This window comes from Parasteatoda tepidariorum, chromosome 1 (genome assembly GCF_982258835.1).
Source record: "Parasteatoda tepidariorum strain Cologne lab strain chromosome 1, Ptep-v5.0, whole genome shotgun sequence".
Taxonomy (NCBI): domain Eukaryota; kingdom Metazoa; phylum Arthropoda; class Arachnida; order Araneae; family Theridiidae; genus Parasteatoda; species Parasteatoda tepidariorum.
Window position 1 is genome coordinate 4,803,345 of NC_141755.1, and position 25,116 is coordinate 4,828,460.

At 30.0% G+C, this 25,116-nt stretch overlaps 1 protein-coding gene across 1 annotated transcript in view; it reads right to left on the bottom strand.

Annotated features, from left to right (window-relative positions):
• The window catches only part of LOC107441206 (CUB and sushi domain-containing protein 2), a 115,534-nt gene that overhangs the window by 89,816 nt on the left and 602 nt on the right, over window positions 1-25,116 (bottom strand). The gene's annotated exons all lie outside the window — the stretch shown is intronic.

The window sequence follows — 25,116 nt, forward strand, 5'->3', positions numbered from 1 at the left end:
AGAAATTAACGAAGGGAATTCAAACGTCAGTTATGGTTTTCTAATCAAACAATCAAAGCTGAAGAACTTGTTTTGAATTTGCTTTCGCAGTTAGAATTTTATTGTCGGTTTCTTTTCTTTTTTGGTCTTTTACAATCACATCATCATTTTGATGAAATTGTAGCTCAAACAAATAACTCTCATATTTTACTTATTTTAATTCAAAACAAAATCATTGACTGATTAAGAAGTGGCAAAATATTTTAAAAGAATAAGCTCTGACAAAGAATAATAATGTTTCCTTAGTGCAGCAAAGTGGATTCATTTTTGTAACATTAGAGAAATTTTTTTTTTGTCGTTTACAATTAAATCATTATTTTGATAGAATTGTTGCTTTAACAAGTAACGCTCATATTTTACTTAGTTCAATTAAAAGCAAAATTGCTGAATTATTTATGAATGTCAAAATATTTTCATTAAGTTCTAAAAAAGAATAATAATTTTTTCTTTTATTATCATGAAGTGACAAGACTTCAATTTAATAGTATTATATTACAAAATAATCACTTTTGTCGTTTATATCATTATTTTGATAGAATTGTAGAGCTATAACGAATAATGCGCATATTTTGCTTAACAAAATCATCAGAATTAAAAATCAATTAGAATCAAAATCATTGAATTGCTTATAAGTGACAAAATATATAAATAGTTACTTAATGAATAAATTCTACCAAAGAATTTTTTTACTTATCATCATGAAGTAAAAATGTGACTTCAATTTAATAACGTTATACTACAAAATAATCACTTTTGTCGTTTGCAATTAAATCATTATTTTAATAGAATTGTTGCTCTAACAGAAAACGCTCATATTTTACTCAGTTTGATTAAGAGCGAAATAATTAAATGATTTATGAATGACAAAATATTTTTAATAGTCAATTAAAGAATAAACTATAACAAAGAATAATATATTTTACTTATTATCGTGAAGTATTAAAGTGGCTACAATTTAATAATCTTTCAATACAAAAAAATTTTGCGTTTAAAGTAATTTGTATACATTACCAAAATGACAGCATATTTTAAATATTAACCCAGAATGTTTATAAATGGTATCATTGCCATTAGTGGTCGGTCGACGTTATTATTGGATTGTTGATTATCTCTTATGATTATTTTATAGAAGAATAAAGTTATCCGTTTTCGTCTAGCTGGATTATCAATTCAAGATGGCGTGTTATTAATTGTTTCTAATTACTATAATTGTCTTCATAATATTAAAATAATTAGTTAAATGTAGTTACCATAAAGTGTTGCATTAAGTGGGGATAGGTTCTGTTGTTAATACATACATAATATACCAATGCAGGTATAAGTTGTTGTCGTCGGTAGAGAGGGTGCGATTATTCTTGTTCTCCAGTGGCGCCATCTATGGCCTAGAATTCGACTTCTGCCGCACCCATACGTCACACCAGTCTGTAGGGCGGACCCATTCATGCAACCATTCACTCATCCATAGATCGTCATTTTGACCTGAACCAGAGAACGATCCATCTGCAATTCAGTACCCCCAGAGGTACTGATTTGTTATGGGAGCAGAGAGGACTTTGTGACCTAACAAATTTTCGCGCACCAGTCACCATTTACTACACAGGAAGTCTTTGTCCGGCTGGATTCGAACTCCCATTCTCGCAAACGTGAGTTCAGTGCCCCGCTAACCAAAGTACAATCCCGGCTAGACACTTTGATAATTAGCTCTTTACGGAGATATACCACCTACTCCCCTTCACTCGGGAAACATTTGAAAGATCTGTTTTTGTTAGGTATGCAGTTAAGAAGCAGAAAGCTGATAAAGGATCTTTCATTTTTCAAAATTATGAAAATGAAATTTGAATATGAACTGAAAATAAATGAAGAGCTTGGTGAAATAACAAATTAAGCTGCATTTCATTGAATTTAAAAAAGTTTATTTTAAATTGCGCCTAAAAACAACACGAACCTTTTTCTTCTACTGAACATCTGAAAACTGATTCACTTTAAAACTTGGCTGATAATAATATGTTTCTGGACCCAAATATTTGAATGTTTCAAATATGCTTATGATATATAATTAATATGCTAAATATGATAATAAATATGTTACTTATTATTTTTCTCCGAAGCCCTCTTGTTATGCTAATAAATAAAATGTCTCAATCATTTAACTTATTTAATATTATGTAAATAATAATGGCAATAGAAAGAAATTAATAACATGACATGTTGGATGGGTAATTCCACTCTACAAAATAGAACCTCGCTGTAAAAATAGAACAATAAATTATTAAATAGCGTAGAAAAGGTTTCTAATGTGGAACACGTAAGACGATAATAAAACCAGACTTTTAAGCGTATTACTGAGAGTAAAGGTTTACCACAAATAAAACAGAAGAAAGTAATTTAGGGATTTTAATTTCATTTTCATACTAGTATATTTCTATGATAGGAAGCAACTATTATTCATCTGTTTAATAAGAAACAGGATCCCAGAGACATTTATGCGGGGGAAAAAAGTTGAGTAATTGTTTTTGGGAGCGTTCTTGCATAAAGACATAGGATACTTAAATAAGTTTGCGTGTAAAAAATGTTAAAAGTAAATAATTTCTACCAATTATTTAAATTGCTCAGATATAATTGGGACGCAATATTAGAGTATTCATAATGACACGTGTTTCCCGCTATACGGAAAACTCTCACTCAACGAAATCTCTCTCTTTTTGGACGATACATCAGTCTTCCAACTGTATTTCGTTATTTTGGACAATTATTTGATAACGACAACGAAACGTCCCATTTTTGATGAAATTGCTTCTTCTTTTCATTTCATTCTGGGATTTTATACTGTTTCCATTCTGTTAATAAATAATATTGTAGCATTTGGAATTTGAAATAACATTAAACTTTTACAGTAAATTAAACGGAATCTAAATGAACGTCAACAGACGGTTGTGATAGATTTCTTTTCATTCGCAATAATGTTACTAGCGGTTCTCCAACATTCTTTTTTTATCCAAATGGTGTGCGTTTGTATGAAGGGATGGTACAGGTGTTGGTGCACTCGTGTGTTGAGCAGGCTTCCTGAGTTCAATAATTGAGTTTATATTCTTTCATTTCATGTTACTTCTCGTCGGTTGGGATTGAATGGATCGCTCTCTATTTATCTGTTCTAATTTTTCTACTTTTCTTTTTATATATTTATAACGCCGAATTTCTTTTCTTTTTTTTTTTAGTTTTTCTACTATCATTTTTATGATTTTTTCATATTACTAAATAAGTAAAATAAGCATGATAAAATTTTGAGCGAAAGAAACCTGTTAGAAAAAATTGCAAAGATAAAAACTAAAAATTGGCCTATTCATGGCTACCATTCCCTATATTTATGATCTTAACCCCCACCCCCAATTTTTAATTGGCACTGGAAATATAAATCGATTTATGAAGTACTGATTTTAAATAAATTGTCGTCTGTTCTGTTGTTATACTTCATAACTTATATTTTGTCTTTTTAAATTTTTTGTCGGAAGTAAGATACAAAACACGCTATAATGTGCGTTGTATTGCAAAAATTTAAAAACAAAATAATGATTATCTTATGACTTAAGAGTTCAAACGCAATGACACCGTTTACAAAGTAATTTTGTCATTTTTATGTAAAAGGGAAAAATATACCACAAATAAATATATAAAAAATTAACTTTAAAATGGGGAAAAAAACTCCATTACTTTATTGTAAGTCAAGCTATATCTGAAAAAGCAAACGACAATTCCCATTGTTGCCACATCCATATTTCTCTAGATTTTTCTTCAAAACTCTTTTGGTAGTTAGGTGACGCCTTGGATCGAGGCTACGGTTGACCGATTCCTCCGAAAGCAGTAGTTTTATTACTATTATTATATTTATTATCTTTTAACGCTTAGGTGTTAAAAGATTGAAAAGTGATAAATTACCTTCTGAACTTTTGCCTGAAAATAGTCTGGGATAAGAACGGAAATTTGAGAACTCATTTGATGTTGATGATGAAAAATAATTGTTCCGGGTCACTTGTAATGCGTCAGGAAAAAAATTGAAATCTCAATACGATTTCAGAAATATCCATTATTGCTAAATATTATAACATAAAAAACAATAAAAGGACAAAGGTTAAAGGGCAATCTTTTTTTTTTTAAAGGAGCTGCATCAGAACAGGCCTTGTTAAACTTACACAGTACAAAAAGGATTTGCGATACCGTAAACTTTTAAGATTTTTCAAATGTGCTCTTTTGGAGCTCTGACAAGTTCAAAAACAAAATACAGGAAACAGTTATCCTTTACACTGTAAGAATTTCCATTCTAAAATTACAGTTAAGTAACTGGCAGTCATCTGCCCATCTAATAAACCGTAAAGTTTTCGGTAAAGAACATTTTTTACCTTTACTGTTTTAAAACCGTTTATAACTAGCATGGTTAAGAAAAACATGAATGCAAAACTATACGGTTTTAACCATCTATGATTAACTTGGTTTAAAAACCGTAAAAAAGAAATTTAACTGGGCATTGGAAATAGTTTAACAATGTTTTGGTGCGGTCATCTATACGTGAATGATAGTATAGTATTCTAATTGCCCTGGGTCACGCATTGGGGAGTGCATGGCACTGGAACGTGTTGAAGGGAATGGAGGATATACTGTGGTTGTCAACGCTGGGACTAGAACCCCCGTTCTGTCTGTCATGAGATTGGCAGATTAGCCAACTCGGCTATAATATGTACCCATCTGCTGGGAACCAAGTGTCTTCATTAGGTGGGCCAAGTTGGGGCGATAAAATTGTGGTTGCTTAGTCGTATTAGGTGAAAGTAGTTCATAAACTGTTTTTCTCATGGCTAACAGTTTAAATATCATCTGATTTATGGTTATTTGACTATTTTATTTACATATTTATACAAAACTTAAATTTAACCATTTCTACAGAGAAATTTCAAACAGCGTAGATATTTGTCTCTCCTATTTTCTCTTTCGATACCCTTTGGCTCTGAATCATGAATTGGACAGATTAAAGAGCAAAGACTCATTAAATACGCTGTACATGGTATTAGTAATAAAATAATATGAAATATTAGAATATTCAGCGTATATTCTTCACTTTCAAGATTTTTAACGGCAAATTCTGCCAATTCACCATTAAAAATCTTAATAAGGAATATATAATATAAAGATGCGTTCTAATATTAGGACACTTGGGCCAGAAGGGTTAAAAACGGACAATTTCTTAGGCATTCGACTATAGTTTTTAAAGCACTAAGAAGTTCATAAAATAAACAATTCGAAGGATAACTATTTCCTCAAGACAGGTGTCTGTTTTATTGTCTAAGTTATATACCGTAATCCAGGATAATTTTTCAGCCTCACTAATTTGTGCGATCTTCTATAGATATGAATGAAAAATATCCATGTTTAAATTGAAGATTTCAGAAAAATGGACACAATGATGCTTGTTTTTCTTTCGTCTCTCAAATTAAACCACAAAACTTATATTGGGTTTGAAACCCATGACTTCAGTAAGTTTCAGAAATCAATAGCATGGTTACAGAGTTTTTTTTTTTTTTAATGAGTGAAATAAGTAATGCTTGTTTCTTTTTGAATTCGTCACTGTTTATTATTTTTACTGTTTTTTATTATTATTATTCGGAAAACGTAGTCTTCTTAATCTAATAACCCTTTGACTCAGATGGGACATCCTTATTTATATACGGGTTTTTTTTCCGATGTGAAATTACAAGCACAAATATATTTTGTTATTAAAAAATAACAAGCATTGTAAGAAACTGTCTATTAGTTACTAAAAAATTCTGCAACTAAAGCAAAATTTTCATAGAAAGTAGTTTGAAACACAAATTTTTTTTCCACATGCATTCAAAAATTTATCAAGAATTGATTTTGTTAATTAAAGAAACTTCAATGATGAATAACTGTCTCTCTTAGATCTAAATAATTGCAAATTTGAAAAATGATTGTTTGGAAGGGAGTCATGTTTAGAAGATTTTACCTTTAACGTAGTAAAAGACACCGGTCTTTCATGCCATTTTTAAAAAACTATAGATTATTAAAATGCTAAATGCAATTTCACTTATTTAGACCTAAATTAAAACAAAATAATGGAAAACATGTGAAAAATAATGGGTCAATATAAATATGTCAAAGGGTTACCGTAGAGAAACCAGAAAGGGCAACAATTAATAATAGATAAATAATAAATTTAGATTTATATAAGCTTTATCCATCGCGTCGGTAATTTGAGTTTTGTTCAGTATTTGGTTGTGTTGGTCATCTATTTATTATGCACTTTATTACACCCCCGTGCAAACTGGAATTCAGCTAGTAATTCAATAACAGTCCAGTAATTATTGAAACAAAAGATGTTTCTCCCTAAAAGTTAATACTCAAGATATCATTTGACAAAAAGTTTTTTTGTGCTGTTATTAATGATGCTTGAAATCCCTCCAATTTTCCACCATACGCTCCCCTATTTTTTGAGAGAAACAAAGGTGATTTTAGAAGGAGAGTATATAGTTGAATTGGGTACTTGCAACTCGAGAAGAAGCCGTCCACAGATTCACAGACAAGTGAACCCTAAGCGCCAGCTGATTGCTTATAAACAAGATGGCGTGTTAAAAGCGAACTAAGTTTCTCCACATAACACATTGGGCCAGCATCCAAGGTTTCGTGGCCAAAATTAGTATTTCGGTAAAATTTGTTTCAAAATTTGGGTTTTTTTATGTGCAGGTAAATTGAATTCATAGTTGAAATTTTGAAATACCCTAAAATTACCCCCAAAAAAAAAAAAAATGGCGGCTGAAATAGAGCGAGCAAAAAATAAAAAATAAATAAAAAATATAACGCGTTTAAATAATGAAATATAGCAATGAAAATGCAGTAATTTTCGTAATTTTATATTCAAAATGAAAGGCAAATGATATTTCCGAAGTAATATTATAAAATAACGCGAATTAATTACAAAATAACGCGAAAACATGAAAAAAAACATAATTGTTGTTTTTCGGTATATTTAGTCCACCTTTGCAGTACGGGCAAAATGGGGCAGGTTTTTTCGAAAAAAGAAACATCAAAGAGGACAACAACAAAAATATTAGCTAATTACCTCATGGATCTTTTTGGAACTAAGTTTCGAAAGTCATTCAAACATTGTAAAATGTCAAATCATGAGATATAAACTATAAGTGTGTCAAGAGTATTGACTAATCCAACAAATTGAATAATTGTACTATAATTTCAGACTAATTACTCTGATAAAAATGCAACAGTAAGGTGAAATTCCTATATATATTTCTAAAATAAAAATTTAAAAGTTACATTCAAAAATATTTTTTAAACATATTTTTCATTGCATTGTACTCTCTCGTCGGTCCAAAAAGTAAATTATAATGTTTGGAATGATTATTAATACTTAATTTGGGCTATATTAAAACCGCCTACTCATATTTTAGTTGAAAATTTAATTTTTGACTTTTGGCCGAAAATCATGGTCTTCTGGCCCACAGTGCACAAGTTAGAATGTAAATTAACGAGAAGTTATTTAAATACAGCGCTGTATCGCACATTGAATTTGTAAAAATATAGTTAATTCTTTTCGCCTACGTCTTTTACTTTTTTGGATTAAATCTTTTTTCATGTATTTTAGTGTAAGCCTTTTTGTTTTCTGAACCTGGCAACTTCGATGCATAATTTGTTTGCTTATGTTCTATCCTGCTTCGTGTCCATCTTTGTGTTAAATAAGAAATATATAGTGAAAGAATTTAAATCTTTGTGAAAGAATCTAACACTTAAGAGATTTAATACGAGCTTGGCTTACTTGAAATAGAGCTGAAAGAACAGTTACTAACGTAAACAAATGCCACGTTTAAAGAGCCAATCAGGATCGAGATACCCACGCTACGTCACTAGCAGGCATCCCATTCTTTCTTAACGGGCATGCAAAGCATTGCTTTCGATATTTTTTTTTTATTTTGAATTGAATGAGGCCAATTCTAAGATAACATTAATACTTCAAAATTTATAAGTGTTTTAGGTACAAAAACTAAAAATTTGTGAATATACCTGTTTATGCACCTCATATTGCTATCTAAACAAGTGAGGCATTGTTTCCTATGTGTTCTTTTGTGTCTATAGAACAAATAATTCAAAAATCGCAAGTGTTTTCATGTACAAAAAGTACTACTGACGTGACTTAGTACACTCCTTACATTGCTATCGAGGGGTTATCTAAAAATATGAGATACAATTTCCAATTAAATTTTTTGTATTGAATTAAATAAAATTCGAGCGGTAAGTGCTGCTCAAAAATAGTACATTTTATGTACAAAAAAATCATTTTAATATTAACTTTTTTTAATCTCGTTTTGTCGCATTCGATTTATCGAAAAATTACATAGGAGGAAACAGTACCTCTCTTGTCTGTATAGCAATGTAAGATGCATAAATAAGTACAAGTACAAAATTGTACTTTTTGCACAGAAACGCTATAAACTTCTTAACTCATTTTTGATCGTCTCGATTTTCGAAGTTAATTTTATTCTATTCATCATGTAAAATTTCAATGAAAAATATACTTCACATGTTCAGATAATCCTTGGACAGTAATGTAAAGTATTTACATAAGCAAGTGTCGAATAAAGTACTCGGTAGAACGTTATGCATCAAAACTTTTGCACTATATGCTCTTCTCGCGTATAGTCTCATTCAATTCAGTATAAAAAATATACACAAGAAACAATATTTAAGTTGATTGAATGGCAGTAACAGATGTATAAATAGGATCTAGTACAATTTTCTCCGCTTCGTATATAAATCCCTTCTAACTTCTAAACTATTAGTCCGACAGTCTCGGGATTAACCTCAAGAAAAACACACCGTAAAATATGCATCACTTTTTTCATTTTCCTCTTCAATTTATCCATCAAAAAAGGGCGAAGTGCACAAAGGAGTATTTGGGAGTTTTCAGGTTCCTTCGCATGACGAAAATTTCTATGGAAAAAAATTGGGTATTAATTTTTCCGTGGAAAAATTCTAATTTTACAGGAGTATAAAATGCTTGGATGGTTTCTTCTGTGAGGATGTCATGTGTTGATAAAGACAAAGCACAGTTTTCCTAGCCCATGAAGTAAGTTACCATTCAATTTAAACATTTTCTCTTTATTTTTAAATTTTGCTACATTCATTTTAAGGCTTGTAGTACACCCAACTTCGATAGGTACCGGCTTGTCTGTAAGTAATGGCGAATTGTTATGCACCATTAATCCTTTTTAAAGCTTGTCAAATAAAATCGCGGCAGAAACACTAAATTGGAGGGATTTTATTGCTCACTATCTATTGCATCAACTGAACGTTTCCTATTGAAGTTTATAGGATGCTCTATGATTCTAACAATAAAAATTTTAATTTTCAAACTAATTCTAAATTTCAAAATGATGAAAATTTGTTTTCAAAAATAGTTTGATTTCGTAAACGAATCATCTGAGATGTTTTTAGATAGCAAAAATATTTCAGATAAATAATTGATCTGTAATATTACAATAATAGACTATCAAACTTTATCTAAAAGAAAAACTTTTTGATAATTTTTTCAAACAAAGAAAAGGAAAATTGAGCTGATTTAAAACATTTTTGCTGATTGAAAAATTTTTCTATACGAAATAAAAGAAGAAAACTCCACCGAAATTATTAAAGACTCCAACTTTTTCCATACATTAAGTGTTGATTCTTCTACAGTATTAATGTTCCATAATTAATATTTTGCAAGTTGAAAATTTAAAATTTACTAGAATAAATATTCAGTTGAAGTTGTGAGAAAAAAAATTAGAAAATACTAAAAAATATTTTGTAATGCTAAAATTTCTTTGTTTTCTTATATCAGCTGTAATAACTTTCAGTATCAAACAATAGTTTTAAAATGCATTTTTTCATGTAAAAGACATACTAATATTGTCACACTGAAATGATAGCTAAAATAATAATTTAGATAAACCAAATTACATGATTGCCTTTTTAATTTTTTTATGGATTTAGAGCAGTTGGGCATTAAAGTTATGAACACAAACCATTGTGTGTGTGAAAACGAAATTTGACGTTTCAACGAAACTTCGTCATCAACGTGTTCATACAAACGTTATCTGACATTATATTTATTAACCGTATAAGTGGTTGCGTTATGGAAAGTTTTTTAAATAATAATTTTCTATAAAATAAAATGAAAACTTTCCTTTAAAAATTCTTTTGCTATGTTTTTCTTTTTATTACGAGATTTTTTGACACATGTCATTTATTTATTCGTTTTCTTTAATTGTTTTTCAAGTCATAAACAGTATTTTTTTAAAAAATGAAAATAAAGTGTATGATAAGAAGAAGTATAAAACATTTTAGAGACCTAATCAATATTGTTTGAGAAAAGGTGCATCAAAAAGAACCAGTTGGTGTAGTGCATGTAGCCAAGGCGTCTTGTGACGTAATGTAAATTTTTCATTTGCGCTACACTAATCCAAAAATTCATCGATTCGAATCAACATCTTAAATTAGAATTAGTTTATTTGAAACAATGGATGAGTAGGCCGGTATAGCCTGGTTGGCCGGGCACTGGACTAACGTTCGTGAGAACGGAAGTTCAAATCCAGTAGTAAATCCAGAAGATTCCCCGTGTAGTAAATGGTGACTGGTGCACGTTAAATCTGGTGGGTCACATAGTCTTCAATGTTTCCATAACAAATTATACCTCTGGGGGTACTGGATTGGAGATTGTCGTTCTCTGGCTCAGGTTAAAATTACGATCTGTGGATGAATGAATGGATATATGAATGGGTCCGCCCTAAAAACGGATGTCACGCATGGGTGTAAAAGAAGTCGAATTCTTGGTCTTAGATGGCGCCACTGGAAACCAAGAACAATCGCTCCCCTTGCCTTAATGGCGTGCGACAACAGCAACAATGATTGATGAGTAAGTGCTTGATTGAATTGGAACTTATATTTTTTTAACCTAATCATCTTGATGGTTCATTTTAAACTCACCTGTCTAGGACCGTAATACATAAAAATCTACCACTGATCTTTACCCGGCATTTTCTATACCAAAAAAAAAAACATCTGGCAAATTTGCTTTCCAAAAACGAAATATGTCACATTTCCACTTTGTGTAACGTAACAATTTACTCTTTTAATTATATATAATCTTTTAATTTTCTTAAACCTTTATTTCCTTTTTCTATATAGCAGTTTAAATTTTTTTTAACTTTCTGTCCACCCTTTCCTCAATGGTCATACTTTAATGGTCATACTTGCTGTTAAAACCAACTCTGCCTCTTTCTCCGAGATCGAGGGAATTAATTCTTTCTCCTACATCCTACTTTTTTTTATTTAAAACGTTAATGTAAAATCTCCAAATCTTTATAAATTTCAGTAAATTAATAGTTCTTTGTATCAACCCTTTTATACCTTTGAATTTTCTTTAAAAATCATAATTTTTTTTTTATAATTTAAATGATTTTTTTGTATCTTATCGCCTTTTAAATTTTTTTCTTTTGAATCTCTTTAATGTATCCTCTTTGATTGCCTAGCCTTTATAGAATTTCAAAACTACTCTTCCGTCACCCATTTCTCTTCACATTTGTGTAGAATAATCTCCCTTAACTTCATATTCAATTATCTGCTTTTGTGTGTGGGTGTGTGAGTTAGAAAATTAATAAAATATTCTGTTGTTCATCTTTGAATCTTCATTTAGTTGTTTTTGTCAAATTTTCCTGTATGTTTTGAGTACATTTCTTGTTTTGTCATACATTCGTTTATTTTTATTGGAAACATCACTGTGTCAAATATTAAGCTTGTGTCTGGATATGGCGTGACATTATCTTATTTATCTTTGATTTTGATTCATTATATTTTGCACCCTTATTCCAAATTTAGTTTATCTAAACCTCACACTTTGTGACCTATTGGGTTACTGTTATCCCACGATAGCACTTTCCTTAATGATCACCTTATTTGTTTTCTTTGAAATATATAATTGCCCATTTTTTCACTCAATGACTCTATCGAAATACAAGTACGTATACGTAGTTTTAATCCATTATATTTATATATAAAATAATTTACTTAATTCGCACCCATTAGATTGTTTATTTTAAATGTAACGAAATGTAATGTAAGAAATTACCTAATCGAATATTTCAAATTATATTCATTGAATAACAAGCAAATGTGAACCATCTTTACACAATAGATGATCACTAAGTCGGCTTTCATTTTCATAGTTCATTAATCACATTAAAGAATTGACCTCCGGATTCGTTCAACTAAGACACCATTACTTTCTTGAATCGAAATGGACCGTAACTCCCTTAATCTTCTTCTGGAGCAAAGATGGCTACAGTCACAGTTAATGAAATTGCTCTCTTAAATATTGGTATTAATTGTGAACTGTTTTTGAATATGTAAATAGTATATTGGCTAAGATAAGAAACGTGGTAAGTTTGGAGGGGGCGAATAAAGATTTGACCTTAATAGGACGTAGTTTTTATATCCGATTTAAGGGATACATCGATTGTTTAAAAATGGGTTAGAATTCTTCAAAGAAAAAGATTAATTATAAAACGAAAACAAGTTGAGAAATTTAAATCTTGAGCACACTGAAAAATTGGAAAAAAAATTTCTTTAGGAAAAAAAATCTTTACTTTTAATGTGTGATATTAGTGAGCAATAAGTTAGGATGTAATCAAATGAGCTCATTAGGAATCCTTCGCCAACATGAATCAAATCATAAATTGTTAAATACAGGAATTTAATTTTACTATGAGGTCAAAGATGAAAAATATGTTTCATTTTCAAAGACAAGTTAATATTTGTAACAGTTGCTTTTCTCTAAAATGCGTGAAAATTGGCGAATACATCTTCATTTGCCTTGGGCAATAGAATTACTTTCATAATTTCACAAATAAACAATTTGTTGTGCAAATGATCACAATCTAATTCGAGTTTTTTTTCACCATTAATAGCTATCTTTTTTCATTTGTGATATCAGTAAGCAATAAGTTAGAATGCAGCCGACCGAACTCAGTATAAGTCCTTTATCAACACGAATCATGTCATAAACTGTTAAATAAATGGGTTGAATTTCACTCAGTGCTCTCAGAAGAAAAAAATGTTTTGGATTTAAAGACATGTTAACATTACTTCGAATTATTTCTCTTCTGTACAGAATCTGAAAACTGGCCGATATATTTTCAATTGCTTTGGGTATTCCTGCCGCCGATGTTGCCAAAATTATTATTGAAATAACGCAAATTATAATGGATGGAAAAGCTTCCATTAAGCCTATTGTTCCAGGAAGGACATCTACCTGACCCAGGATAATGGCTAAACTTATATACATGATGGCAAAATAGTTAGAAATGGCGAAAAACATGGCAACTTTCGCATAGCTTTCAAAAAGTTTGCAAGATTTCAAAATAGAATGATATTGTTCTATACTGTAATCTTCCAAAGATAAATAGTTGTCTTCTAAGAATCTTCCGTGGGTTTTGATAGTATTTGTAAGATCGAAGCAAAATGAAAAATATAGTACGACAAATAAGGAAAGTACAAAAAATCTCGCTGTAAAATGTATTACCATTGAAATCCACAGAATTATATTTTCCAATATCTTGCTTGTCTTGATATACTTATGTAAAAACCAAAATTTAATGTACTGTTCATGTCTGTCAAAATTTAAATCAGTTGTTATCATTGAAGCTATCAACAAAGGAATTGTAAGAGTCAAAATAATGCCAGTGTTTACCATAATCGTATTTTTATTACTCTTCTTAAAATGGCACTGTTTCATTTTTCGAACATTAATTAGCACCCTGCGAAGCGTTTCTTTGTTAAGAATAAGGTGATGCCACAGCGAAACAGAAAATACCAATCCAACAATAGCAGCCAAACGATCTTTTTCCAATTTTGAAATCATTAATGTTAAAGAATAAAAAGCGCAAAAATGATAAAACAAACTAAACGGGCAAAATATTTGTTTTAAATAGTAATATTTCAGACCCTTCTTTGTTGGGCCTCGATATAGCAGATCAATTCCAATTTTTGCCAGTAATAAAAGAAGCCAACTTTTTTCAACTATTGGTGAACCAGTCTTTTTGAATTTTCTAACAAAAGCACTGTCTTTCGTTTTTAACATCATCGCTCAAGTTTTAGAGCAATATATTTTAGAGAAATTTTCAACATCAGGAAAAAACACGTGTATAAGTTTCAGATTTTAATAACTAGCTGATATCTGGAATTTACACCACGTAATAATAAGGGTTCAAAGAATTATAAGTATACATTTTAATGGTTTTTATTACATTATTAACTTTATGAGTACATTAAATGGGTAAACGGGTAATTCGGGAAAGAGCAGTGCCATATAACGTGAGAGAACCAGCTATCTCTGTTATATTTTAAAAGCTTTAGTAAGTATTAGATGGATTATATTCATTGACTCGTGCTTTTAATCTGAAAAAACTACAGTTTTAAATAGGAGGGTTCGATAGTTGTGAAGTTCATTGTAAACAATATGTCATAAAACTAACTAAATATTTATTTTAAACAATGAGCATACATTATTTTTTGTCTTGGCGACTAAAAAAAAAGTGATTAATTACAAACTGCAAATCAATAATTTAAAAAAAAATAATAATGGTGATGCATTGGAGCTAGTTTGTTTTGCGATCGAAAATTCATTAATTTTATTAAAATTCATTGATTTATATCATTCAATATTTGAACAAATTTGTGTGATATTAAAAGGTTTATAGAAAAGTTTATTTTCAACAATAGAGTATTGTCCTAGTTAGGCAAAGATAAGCATCATTGATGAGACATTACGAAATTTTTGATAAACAGATTAATTACTAAGGTTTTATTTTTTCTGCAATTTTTTTCAAAAAGGAGGTTATATTATAATGGTTGTTAATAGTTTAGAAGTATATATTTGTTTGATTTGCCAAATTAAAATGTTTTGATCCAGATAATATTATAAATATAAAGGTTCAAATTATTTAACTTATAATAAATTGTCATGATTTTTGTTTTCTTGATAGGCTGAAAACGTCAATGCATTTCTTTTTAATAGCAATAGTAAACTTTAAGAGGTTCAAATTTCAAAAAATAAGTTCTTAGAATTTTTGATTATAGGTTCTGTAAGATCCTGAAAAGCAGCAACTTTTATCCAGAAACATAGCATTAAAAGCTCATTAGCAGGGCCTAGAATTTTCTCAGGAATGTATCAGTTTATTTTATAGTGAAATAAATTATAAAATTCGTATAGCGGGAACAGCTTTGCAACCACAGCAGATTTTTTGCCATATTATTTTATTTCTTTTCCAGAAAATGTGGGTAGAATTCAAATGTATTGGTTTGATAAACAGATTTGATTTTATGTTTCTGTGTATGTTTTATTGTGCAGAGCTTTGGAAATTCGTGTTGTAGAAGCTGTTCTACTTTTTTATTCGTGCATACGTGAAACATTTAAAGTGTATTACTGTTAAAACTTTCGCAAAAACCGCTCAAAAGAAGCAAACTTGAAGGGTCGTAAAAGTTATGCTCCTCTATTTCGGGCAATGGTCATTGCACATAGGGCACCTTTGCTTATAAAACAAGCTAATAGAGCCGTGTTGGTTTAGGGAATAGAGCGTTCGCCTCCCAATGAGGTGACCCGGGCTCGATTCCAGAGACAGCTGGTCGATTCGAATTCCGCACCAGGCTCGCACCGACCATAGTGGTGATGTGAAATTTCCTCAGTGGTAAACGGTTAATGGGAGAGTCCCCTTGCCGTCAAGCTAACCGTGGGAGGTTTTCGTGGTTTTCGTCTCCATGTAACGCAAGTGTGGGTTAGTTCCATTAAAAAGTCCAAGAAGGTAAATTTCACTCAATACTTGATCCAGATGTTCCCTTGTCTTTGGGTTCAAAATTACAAAGCTACGGAGTTGCCTTGGTAATCGTAAATCCGAAATTGGGTCAACTGTTTAACGACGATTATGAAATAATAAAATAAAACAAGCCAGTATGCTTAGGTCCGAAGCAGTGTAGATTCTAAGTTGACACACACAGAAAATATTGCGCAGGATCCTACACAATGATAGCTCAGTGCTTTAATCTATGGGCCTTCGCGGTTTCTAAATAGTATTATATAAATAAAAACAATTCACCTTATCTATTTTCTATTTAGAAAACAATCATTATTTTGAAAATTCCACTAAATAAAAGCATCTATTGTTTATTTGTGGTATGAATAAACAGTGCGCCAAAATACACCCACGTGAGTTAGACATTAAACTTTAATCTATCTGTAAAATAGATCGGTCGGATTTCACTTATTGCTTTCAACAAAATCGTCCGATTGTGATGCAAAGTTTAATTCAAATTTACGTTAATTAATTTTGTTTCGTATAAAATTTTGAATGTCAATACTGTATTTCGTATGGATGAGGGTATTCCACTTGAAATAAAATCACACTTACAATCTATTTCAAACAAGGTACATTTGAAATAAAAAGTTATGACAATATTACTTATTACATTATACGCAGCATCTACTTCTACTTGACTTATATAAAGCCCATCTGATGTATTTGATTGATAAAATGTTTGATAACCTCATTATTGCAGATACCTTGGCGAATTTTTCAAACTTGCAGCAGGTATTTAAATCTAAATCTGGCATTCATATAGCCATTTTCCATTATTTTACACCGGATTTTGAGAGCTTGGCTTAATTTAAAACAAATAGACATGTCTGGTATAAGTTATCTTAGAATAAGTCATTGCAAACAGCTATGGAATAAAAAAATAACTTGTATGATACAACTTTATCATTGCAATAAAGGAAAGAATATTATCCATGATTTAGTTTAGCGCCCCTCTATCTCCTAAAATCCAAAATTGTATGTTTCTGTAATCTTTCATTATATGCAACCCAATTTCCATGATAAAAACAGTTATGAGAAGGAAAATTGCTGCTGATATGATGCAGATTTTTTTATGGCTTTCTTAAAAATTAGAAACAATCTGAATAACCATAATTCAGAAAATAAATCAATTGCTTTCAATAAAATTAAAACATTCATTTTTTAAATAAGTAATTTTTGTTAATTAATAAGTTATGAAAATAATGAAAAGATTCATTTGAAATCAGAATGTTGAGAAAATCAATCGGAATTTATGAGTTGAAAACATTAAAGATTACTAAAAGATTAAAATTTTAAAGAAGAAATATAATAAAAGAATTTAGATCTCGATGAGGTTTTGAAATTTTAAACACTCTTAAATCGGATAATCCGAAGAAAAAGGTAATTAGTTTTAATAGAAGTTAAAGCACTCATTATTTTAAATAAGTCTTATAAAATAATCAAATATTAATAATAAAAAAAAAGTCACTCGAAATCAGAAAAGATTATCGAAGTTAAGATCTGAAATTAAGTAAATAAAATCCATTTTTATAAAAATCTAATACTCAAAAATAAATATCAACTTTATAATTTTATTTTATTAAACAGTAACATACAAATCTACAATTTACGACTTATGATACATTTCTAAACACTACGATGAACGCGTGTAACAAATTGTGCATTCTGAAAAAATAGGAAAAAGAAAAACAAGCAAATATTATCTACATTTAGCTTTAATTAATATTTGGTAAAATGCAAAATACTTATATGATTATGAAACAAAATCAGGGCACAGGGAAATATCCCAGAAAACAAAATGTTTTAAATAATACCGTTACAGGTATCGACAAATACATACACAAAAAAAAACATGTTTATCTATGTTTGTTAAAGCTGAAGCTCAAAAGCCATTAATCTGCTGCAGATTAACTGGTTTTTTTTTTCAGTTAAAGTTCAGAAGAAAATTTATCCGCATTTTAGCTTGGCAATGTGTACATTAATGGCTTCTGTATCGTTTAAGTTCAAAAATTTGCTGCTCTAAGTATTTTAAACAGTTTGATGCGTTGCATTATGGTTATTTCATTCATTGATGATTGATTCTATCTACTAATTAGTTGATTGTGTTAACTTTATTCTTTAGGTGTAGAAAAAAATAAATAACTTTGATGCCACAATAGGCATTACATGTTTCCCAGCTTTTAAAATTTCTTTAATTTCTTAAACTTATTTTTTAGTCATTCTTAATCGAATTTTAATTAAATTTTTTTATTAATAATTCACCAATTATTTAATTTTTTATACAATTTATATAAAGCGAATATTAAATAGTCTATTCTTTTCTTAACGATCAATGTAATTTTATTTCAATACTAATGTAAGACTCATTCATTCAATGTCGTGAGTCAATGGAAAACAAAACTCCTTATTTCTTACAACGAAAATGTTTCAGTTACATGGCTATACTAATTCTCACAGTCTTTTTGGCGATTCACTTTCGACAAATTATTTTTGAATTTAATATTGATTATGGGGGGTTGACTTTATTTCTGGCTTTGTTATCTTTCGAAAAATCGCCAATCATGGATCTCTTCCCACGCTCCTAACAGTCCGTTGGGAACAATTCACTTATTTTTAATTATTGGCAATAGGACAGGGGAGCCTTTGGGCCTCTCAGTCCCCATCGTAGAGTAGATAACTTAGCATAATATTCTTGATGTGAAGAGAATAATTTTCTTGATCCCTTTGAGAGACTACTTTTCTTTATTTTTATAATTTTTAAATGTGGCCATATTATATTTAATATTTACTTAATAAGTAAATTGTTCTTAAACGATTTTTTTTTTCATTTTTCTGGGATAAAAATCCTTACATAATCTCCAAATTAAGATGCATCTGCAACGGCCAACAATATGCTTAATACTATGATGCTGCTACCTCTGCTAACCAATAAATTGGACCGATCACCCCCATCATTATAACATTATGTTAATTTAAGCTTGAAGAAACGTTTCTCAGCTAACATCTTTTATTCATTTTCACGAGTAGATAATGTTCAGATTACCTAAGTCATTTTAAAATGTGACGTTCGGCATTTTTATGGATCATCCCAGTTAATCTATACGGTAACCAGTTGATCTGCACAACTCTTAATTCCGCTCTTGAGCGGTAACATCTGTACAAAATATGAGATGACGAAATACATAAAACGTAATAATACATGGAGAACAGCAATAACAAAAAAACCAGAATAAAACACAAAAGGATACTCTCAAATTTACAAGAAAAAGAAGTTTAAAAAGTGGAAATCCTCAGTTCTCTTGTACAATGGAATTTTTTTTCAGCGTGCAGCTTCTATAGACTGTTTATGTGGTATAAAAACATGTTGAAAATCAACTTTGAAGAAATTAAGAGTTGCCTCCTATTTTACATTAATTTTAGATACATGCTAATAATTGAATAGAAACTATGAATTAAGGAAGAGATCAGACACAAAATATACTTTTTTCTGGATAAGAATCTTCCTTTGACATTCAGAATAAAGTAAGATGTTTAATCAAATTTCCCTTCTCTAATATGTGGAATAATTACCTTATTTCTATTACCTGAAAACTTTACATTGTATAAAGAAAAATATAAGAAAAAAGCGCAATTTATTTATGACCATGTAGAATAGTATTCACAGCAATTTAAAATATTTTATATATATATATATATATATATATATATATATATATATATATATATATATATATATATATATATATATATATATATATATAAAATATTTTAAATTGCTGTGAATACTATTCTACATGGTCATAAATCAAAAAGTATTAGCCTGATTTTTTTTAAATTCAAGTCAAAAAAAGAAAACTTTTCTGTAGTAATGCATCTTTATTTCTTGTAAAAAATACTGAACAAAACATGCTTATCTGTAAGAAAGCCTGTGAAAATTGTAACAGTAGAACATATTTATCTGTCAAAAAGTCTGTGAAGCCTGTAACAGTACATGTTTCTTTTTAAAAAAAGCTTGTGATGTCTGTAAAAGAACATGTTTATATGTAGAAAGGCCTATGAAGTTTATAACAGATGCTATTTCCACTTAAGGATTGATTCAGTGTTTCGTTACTTAATGGTTCTGCATTAGGGCAGATGATAGCTGTGTTTTCGGCCTGGAATGATTCTAGTGCTGTCTGTTCATGTGCTTTTTTATGCCGTTTTACGTTATTTTAGCTTAATTCATTTTCGATTGCGTTTCAAGTTTTTATAAATTTTTCAATTTCTTTCTCTCTATTTTTAAATAAAACGAAAAATTTTATGGCAATACTCTTTTACTAGTTTTCCATTTGTTGTACGACTTCGTTGTACGACCAGGTATTTCAAAATTAAGACTTGAGGTACTGCTATATAAATAAAACAAGAAAAATTATACTACAGCCATTACAGCAAAATCATAACACAGACAGGGGAACGAAAACTGTAGTATGTTACTTATAAGAGAGACAAAATTAAAAGTATTAGGCAGCACACTTATCTGTTTTGCCGATGATACACATATACATTATTTTGTCAACTTTGTGGGTGCAAATTTCTGTTGTCTCTTTGAGAAAAACGGTATAAATACACACAGGAATGAACCCAAGCAAAAATTCCTGAGTAAATTAAACTTTTTAAAGCAATCATCCATAAACTAAACGACAATTTAACTTTCGAAACTGGGTAAATCGCTATTAAGAATAAGATAGTTGCCACTGTAAACCATGTATTAGCGATGCTAGTAATCCCCTTATTATAGACAATATAGAATGTAAAAAGCAAGTATCCAGCTATGTATCGTATCTTAGTATAATCTTTTTCGACGAAACAAAAAAATACAAATACAGTGAAGAGTACAATGAAATAATTGTCACGAAAATATCTGAAATTTTGACTTATATGTCCGTCATCGTCATTCCAACATCGAGTTTGAAATTGTCTCCAATTAAAGAATACACCCCAAGGCCTGATCATTTTCTCAGATGAGTTCTGGTAAGATGATAGGATACACAAAATGTTAATCTAGGTAGATTTATTCTCAGACAAGTATGCCAAACTTGAATAAACACTGAGAATGAAAAACAAATGCTCTCTTAGTCCTGAAATGAAATATAAATAATATTAAAAGTCTCTTTTAAATAACCACAATACTCCTTCTCACTAAAATATTTATTAGATGAATTACTTTCAAAAAGTTATTTATTTATAAAGAAATATAATTTATCTATGTGATTTTTTTAATGTATTCTAAGAATATAACGTTCTAAGAATTCTGTTCATTGTTTTCTAAGAATTAATGTAGCACACAATGCAACGAAGAGCTCCCTAACATAATGAAAAAAGTATTCTTCTTTTTCTTGTGCTCAAAGGTTGTTTAAAAAAATTCTCTAGACGATTCCCATGCTAAAGACTCCATGTCTGATCAGATTTTGTCAGATCATCATTGGGCGTTAGGGGAGCTTGGTGCGGAGGTAAGGTGAGCTCTACCACTATCTGTTCTTTCTACTATTTTGTCCCGCAGTGGACTGATCGTAAAGACCCACTAAAACACCAAAATCAAGCATCACTGGTTGCAGTCAGTAAGCGGGAGGGTGACCAAATGATCCTAAGCAGAGGGGAGCCATCCCCTCTGCTTAGGACTTTAACTCCGTTTTTGTCGTCAGAATAACCAAATGTTTAAGGTTTGCTTTCAAATTTCACTCCAGAAGTTGCTGACGTAAGAAAAATTTGTTCATAAATTTGGTTCAAAATGAAGAGAAAACGTGGAAAATAATTTTAAAAAAAGTCGAAGAAAATTATTTGAATAAAAACCGGGAAAAAAAGATATAATCGCTCCATCAGCTCACACGATTATATCCACAAAAAGGAGTGCTTTCTAATATTGTATCAATATAGCCGAAGTAAAATATATCAATACAATTGTGTGATGAGCACTCAAAAAAACTTTTTTTGAAACAAAATAGAATAGAGCACATTAAGTAATAAATAACACGTAAAAAACAGACAATAAAATGTAAAGAAAAAACAGAACGAAACATAAAACGAAATCTATAAGGCAGAAAACAAATTCAAATGAACTTACATGAACGGGAAATTTTTCAAGAATGATTTAAAATATTTTCAAAAGAAACAAGGAAAAATAAAAATATAAAATTATGAAAAAATACGACAACCGAAGCTGACATCTTGCTTCATCTATTTAATACAAAATATTAAATAGATGAAGCAAATACAAAAGTATAAAATCAAGACTAATACATAAGAATAAAGCTCACAAAAACTTACTTGAAACGTAAATCTCATAACCAGTGGTTTAGCAGTCAATCGTAATTTCATTAGTAATTTCGTTATGGAATTTATGTTTCAAGTAAATTTTTGTGCGCTTTATTCTTATGTATTAGTCTTGATTTTATACTTTTGTATTTGCTTCATCTATTTAATATTTTGTATTGTATTCTCTTCCTGGACTTTGGCAAAACCTTCGGGGTACAGAGAGAGAGAGAGAGAAAGAGAGAGAGAGCAATTTAGACATTTGTCGTGCTCTCTCGATAGAAAAGGTTTTGCATTCACTTCGTTCCCTGCATTCATTTAGCATTCACTTCACCCGAAGCTGGTACCCCCTGAAGACGTGAGCTTCGGTTGTCGTATTTTTTTATAGTTTTGATTTTTCATTGTTTCTTTTGTTTCAATTCCTTTTTGATTTTCAGCTGCTTAGTGCGTTTTTCCACTGGAAGTACTGTTTTTAATTGCTCTAATTATTTTAAATTATTTTCTTAAAATATGTTCGTTATAAGATTGCCCGATTACAAAATATGAAAATAGAATCACAAATTGAGATAAAAGAGTAAATAGAGAGTTTTGTTTTATAGCGCATTCTTACTGCAGTAGTGAAGCGCGTTTGATTTGTTAGTTACCAAGGATGTGCCCGAAAATGGATGTATACAAGGTAATATTATACTGGATAATTTAAGGAAGTTTATAAATAATAAGGTTTATATTTAATTATACAATTTTAAAGATTTTAGAAAATCAACTTTTATTTTAGAAAGAGGGAAAGAAAGAAACAGGAATTGTCTGTTTTGCACATATTTGAAGCCACGGATTCGACCTAAATGGATTTGCACATGGTAAAAATTATGTAAGTTAACAAAGAAGTTTTTAGTACACTTAATTATAAATAATGTACAGTTAGCTCAAAGATTTTATATAGAATTTAATTACTTTAGTTGGGTATCTAGTGTTTTTTATCAAATTTTTAAAGATTTTGTCTATTTGTTTTATGGATAAATAAACATTACTACATATTCTTTTAATTCTATTCATTTGATTAAAAATGGTATTTAAATAGCTGTTTTTAGAAGCATCAGTATTCCAAGTCATTAGTTTATTTATATTAAAATTAAAATAATTTTTTTATAGTATTAATCAACAAAACAGATATTTTCTTCTTTTAAAATACTCAAATCCGAAAAGTTGAAATTAATATTATCATGATAATTACGAAGCAAGACTAATTCCTCGGGGTAAATATTATTTAATAAAATAGTATAGTCTTGAAAGTTAAAGATAATTAATAGTCATCCATAAATCTAAAAACACATTTAATATTAAGAGTATTTTTTTCATAATAGTGCAAACATAAGAAAGCTAAGAGGGATGAAAAATTATATTCTAGTGGTATTCCATCAGTTTGAATAAAAAAATCTTTACCTATGTAAAGATAATTATTGAATATTTTTTTGTTCAAATGTATGTAGTTATGTTCATTTATCCTCCTTCCTATGCATCCACTGAAGAACGGTGTTAAAAAAAAAAAGTTAATGTTTTGTCGAGGCCCAGAAATAAGCACCCTAAAAGTACTTCGAGGAGCATATTTATCACAAAATGTTATGAGAATAATAAATAGTTTCCAAGCTAGAGGTAGCCATCGTAAAAGAATGGTGCGCAATATCATTGAAATTGAAATTACCCACGTAATCATTTCAATGAAAAACAGACTCTTTTTCATTGAAGATTCAGAAGAAAAATGAAGATTCAATATTATTATAATTTTAATATTTTCCTTGATTTAGACAAGTGGTCTTATAATGTGTTAACAGTACTATTCTATGTAATTTTTTAAAAACATCTTTTTAAAAATTTAATCAGCATTTGTATGATTCTAAATTATTTAACTTAACTACAGAAACACGCTGTAAGATATTTTTAGAATTTTTAATTACTTAGTAACATAACAAATAAAAGTAGTATTAGTTTATTAACCGATTGTGCAAAATTTATCAACTTGAAACATAATTTCGCGGTGCAATACAGTATGAAAGTACGTAAAAATCGAAACATATAATACAGTATGAAAATATGTAAAAATAGAAACTATTTGTTTTGCAGTCTTTAATAGGTTAGTTACAGTGGACGTCCTCTTTAAGGGAAATAACGATTTTTCATCCAGTTCAGCCATTTATTCAATCATTGTGGTTGGTCTAATTGACTTGGATTATTGGAATTCAAGTGTATCAATTCTGAGATCAATGTTTAAACGCCGATGCGATAGAAATTTTGAACACTTTGTTTTATTTTATAACTGGTGCTGAACAGCCGACCCAATTTTCGGGTTTACGACTACTAATGTGAAGCTACATAGCCTTGTAATTTTGAACTCGATCCAGAAGACAAGGGAACTCCTGGATCAGGTATTGGGAGAAATTTGCCGTCGTGGATGACTTTTTGATGGAACTAACCTGCATTTGCCTTACATGGAGAAGACCATGAGAACCTCTCATGGTTAGCCCAACGGCAAGGGGACTCTAATCCTTGATCTGTCTAACACTGAGGATATTTCACGTCAGCACTGTGGTCGGTGCAAGCGGGATGCGGAATTCGTATCGACCAGCCATTGCTGTGATTCGAACCTGCTGGAAACTGGGATTTGAACCCGGTTCACCTCATTGGAAGGCGAACGGTCTATCCCCTAAGCCATCGCGGCTCTATCTTGAACACTTGTGATAAATATGATGAACATTATAAGCATGAACTCTTATTTTTAAATTGTAATGAACATCATAGGGTATTTTGATCATTTCATAACCGTAATATAATACCA